General features: G+C 47.1%; 1 long non-coding RNA gene across 1 annotated transcript; it reads left to right on the top strand.

Annotated features, from left to right (window-relative positions):
• On the top strand, nucleotides 1–2310 carry LOC119112655 (uncharacterized). The gene is made up of 3 exons (XR_005095758.1): nucleotides 1–80; nucleotides 482–688; nucleotides 1126–2310. It is a non-coding gene; the product is annotated as an uncharacterized LOC119112655 (long non-coding RNA).
• The last annotated feature ends 2010 nt before the right edge of the window (nucleotides 2311–4320 follow it).

The raw sequence follows: 4320 nt of genomic DNA, 5'->3' as shown, positions 1-4320 counted from the left end.
CAGAGTGTGACGACGAGCAGCCATTGGTGCAGCTATGCTGACGCTGGTAGCCCTCGCCGTGGTTCTGGTCGGCGCCGTGGGTAAGTTTGCTTCGCATTTCTTTCCGCACAGATGCTGTGTTTTACCAAGCGGGGGAAGGGGGTGGGTGTGTTGGGGTGGTGGAAAGACAACTGCAACGGCATGCAAGCACTTGCATTTTGCCTCATTTGTCAACTTTGAAATGGCTGCCGCATCATATCGCCCATCTCCCGTCTGGTCACTGATCGAGATGTACCGGCGGCGCCTGGTTATCGGCCAGGCAAAGTCAAACGCGCGTCAATGATGGTGGCTTTCACACGGCATAAATTTGCAGCGTGATTGTGCATATTTGGAACGCGCTGACATTTGGCTCTTGGTTTTGCTCCTGAACGGTCGGGAGGGGCCGTAAACAACACCCACGCGGACCCTGTCCGACTTCCCTAGTCAGGCTGTATTTTTGCAGACGGGTCCACACCCACGGCGCTCTGCGGCACACAGCCGTGTCCTGAGCCGTTCGAGTGCCGTGAAGAGGGAGACGTGTCGGTCTGTGTGCGCGTGCCAGCCCCCACCTGCGCTGACACCAGCTGCCCGGCCGGACAAGAGTGTATTCTGCAACAGGCGTTTTGTGACTCCTTACCCTGCGACCCGAAACCTACTTGCGTCAATAGAAGTGAGTACATTTAAGTATCTCACCAAGCAGACAATGATGAATAGTTCATTCACAGTAAACCAGTACTATCATGATTCTTTTCGCAACGCATATGACGAAACTTTTTGACATGAGCCCGGATTTTGAACTGAAACGTGGTCAATGGTTTCACTTAAGCGAGTGCCTACTGATTGGCATGTCAAATGCAAGCAAAATTATGTTGTTACCATTCACCTATTTGTTACCATTTGTTATTTACTATTCATTAAATTATTACCATTCGCTATTTATTGTGTTTGCGCTGACGAGCCCAACTGCGCGAACTCAATGCATTCCAACGCAAGGTGCCTGTTGATCTCCACTGAGCGCACAGCATTGTCCTGCCCTGCTAAGAACGCTGAATTGCTGTGCACACCACCTTCATCCCGACGTCCGTAAATGTTTTGTTCTGTTCTCAGATCCCTGCGGAACCTGCTTTGCTCCGCAGGAGTTCTGCCAGCTGCTGCCATGGCCGATCTGCCGTCTTGTCGTAACGATAACATGCGCCAACAAGATCTGCCCGCCCGGAAAGAAATGCAAGGAGCAAGTCGTTAACTGCTTCAGAGCCCCGTGTCCCCCGATCCCAGAGTGTGTGTAAATGATTCTGTATGTCTAATGGCATCATATGAGATGATGGCTACCCGAAACACGATCGCGCATAGATAAAACACGTGTAAGGTCTCGCTTGGGTACGTATGCTGGGGTCACAGCATTAATATTATTGTTGCGGATCATCTTGGCCTTCTAAGACACCTTAGCCTTCCATCTTATCGGTTCATAATTTACGATGCGATGGTCAAAATCGATTTTGCGTGTGGTTTTGAAACGTTTCATTTTGTTTCACTAGAAAGCTTTTTACATCAGAGACATCTGGTACAAAATGCAAATAACTATGCAATGGTAAGGTGATCACCAAACATGCATAATACGTACGTTTCCAGATAAGTATTTGAAAACTTGGTTGCGATAATGCTAAACCGGTGCTGATCACGACGGAAACTAGCTTTTAAGCGTAATGAAGGTCATGGAGTAGAACGTTTTGTTCGGTTTCTTGCTTAGTTCGAGCATTGCCACAGTTCTTTATCAACATCAGGATAATTGTGAGCCTCGTGTATTTTTGTTATGCTCAAATGACGCCGTGCTTAATAGGTGTAATAATCCTAAAGGAGTTGTCATGCCATATGCTCTCGTTACTGGTGAACAATTACAGTTTATATTGGGGTGTTCCACGCTTCAGGCGTTCTAAAACCCAAAGGAGTAGTTCCGCTGCTTCAATACAGGATGGTCATGAAAAGAATAGTCATCTGATTATTTCACGAAATATCCAGAAAATAAGCAGCATTTCTTAAATGAATGAATCCGAAACTTTGAATGGATGGCTTCTGAGATCAGCGCTCACGTTAAGAAGTGCTTGTGGTGTGAGCACTGACACTTCACACTCGCTCGCGCAACTGCAGGTCGACGACAGAATTTGGTAGCAGAAGTTTAGCTTACCACATCACTCGGCACGGTCCGTCCTGCCCTCTAACGTCAACTGACCTTTAGCGCGTCCGCTGCCGTCGGCCGCGAATCACACCTGTTGAATGCAAACAGCGAGCTGTTGTGGTGACTCCAACACACACCGTCACGCGTGGGTGGATCGGAAGGCAGGCGAGCTAACCAGCTGAGTCGCCAGGACGGGATTCACCAAAGCACGCTAATGTGATCATTTCATAATATATAACGATAAACGAAGCAATTTGACTGGCCCATAAATGAGTTGTCTACGCCCCATGCATCACGGCTCACCCGAGATGTTCAACACAAAGCATTCACAGCATGATTTTGAAGTGAATATCGTGAGTTGTACTTCGTATTTGGACACACCTCATCGCACCTCTCGTTTAACACGCGCTCGGGTGGGGTGGGGGTGGGGGTAAAATTGACCCCTCTGAAGATTTTTCCAGAATGGTTTCCAAACGGCGCGGCGCAGCCGCGCCAAATTTTTCACAGCTGTAGACAACTGAATAGCAGATCGTTTGACATAAAAATTTATACGTGCCTTGTAAATTCATTGGCATATGACAGGTCAAAGTCAGGCCATAGTTTCAACGAAGGCACTTCCTAGGGAATCGTCCAATCTGATGCAATAACGGAGAGTTTGACGGAGCCCTACATCTCTGAGATGCTTTCTTAGGCACCAAAAATATTGAATGAGCAAATCACGTTGACCTAAGGTCAGGTATGAAGGTCAGGCCAAGGCCAAAAACAAACTGATTTATTACTCTAGGGCTTGCTGTATGGGATAGCTTGTGGTGCTCATTTCGAATAGTTTGACAGCAGGAACCGCATTATACGTCTTCCATTAACTTCTTAGGGGTCAGAGCAGGTCATTGACCTAAGATGACTCGGGTCAACACTTTGTTTTAGGAACATACTGCCTAGCGTAATCTTTGTCGCTTATTCAAATGGAAAACTCAGAGCAATCTTGTATGATTTTGTTCAAAAGATCAAAAGGTCAAACAAGGTCACTGACTTCAAAGGGGCTTGTGACCTTTTGCTCAGAAACAGTTGCCTAGGTTCTGGGGGCACTTTAGAGGCCAGCCTGGAATTTGACCTTGTTTGACGTTATTTGACCTGAAGGACATGACCTGGGAAGCTCAAACTTTCACCTAAGTCAGTTCACGTACGGGTCAAGACACTCTATGAATTTAGTGTCTCTAGCTCCTTTAGTTCCCGAGATCTCAGGGGGGTCAAATTGACCCCCACCCGAGCGAAGAGTATCTAGCCGGCCACCCGGGCGCGTGTTAGAGGGATGGAGTGATTGGTTTCATCCGTGCTGAAAAGCAAAGTCACACCAGCATCACCTATCTATCTTTTCAGTGCACTTATCGAACATTGTAAATGCCACACAATTTCTCATATAAGGCCTTTCAGCGGGTTATTCAGCTGATAGTTGCATTTAAACATACCCCTTTTACACCATAATTAGTACAAACAATGTTCTTGCCTCCTGGTGCACTTGCGCCGCTCCATCCAAGTTACCTTATCACTCCTGCATCCCTGATCCTCTAAACACTAAGGTCGCACACACCTTACCATATTTTTGTCATCTGCAGCCACATGGTTCAAGCAAAGCCACCACTTTTGTAGGTTTGCAGGCTGCCGAAATGTATGCTTTGTGTTCCAATGTTTACGGTATTCCTTGCTTGCATTTGTGGTGATACACGACCAATCCAAATTTCACTTTGCAGTTAGTTGAAACACACATTGTATGACATGAAGATAAGGAAAGCGGAGCTGTGCGAGCAGGGGAGTTGTTTCGCAAAAAGAGTTGGGAGAGGACAGGTTAACACCAAAAAATTGCGACACGTACAGCCAAAATACACCGACAAATTGGTTGTCCCCCATGATCTGGACCATTTTTTAAGTGTGTGCGGGGGCGGGGAAGGAGAGCTGTGGCTCCCACACTGAATAGGAAACTACAGCCCTGCTCAAGAGGTGATCGCACCTGATACCTGTGCAAGGGTCACGCGGCGAAAGAGTCAGAAAGGAAAGTTAACGTGATAACGGTCATTGTGCATACCAGGATGCAATAAATGCGCATGGCTAGGTTCATGGTTAGGTAGGAAAAT

The sequence above is a fragment of the Pollicipes pollicipes genome, unplaced genomic scaffold (assembly GCF_011947565.3).
Source record: "Pollicipes pollicipes isolate AB1234 unplaced genomic scaffold, Ppol_2.1 Scaffold_7261;HRSCAF=8764_pilon_pilon_pilon, whole genome shotgun sequence".
In the NCBI taxonomy this organism is placed as follows: Eukaryota; Metazoa; Arthropoda; class Thecostraca; order Pollicipedomorpha; family Pollicipedidae; genus Pollicipes; species Pollicipes pollicipes.
This window is presented reverse-complemented; position numbering and strand designations above follow the sequence as displayed.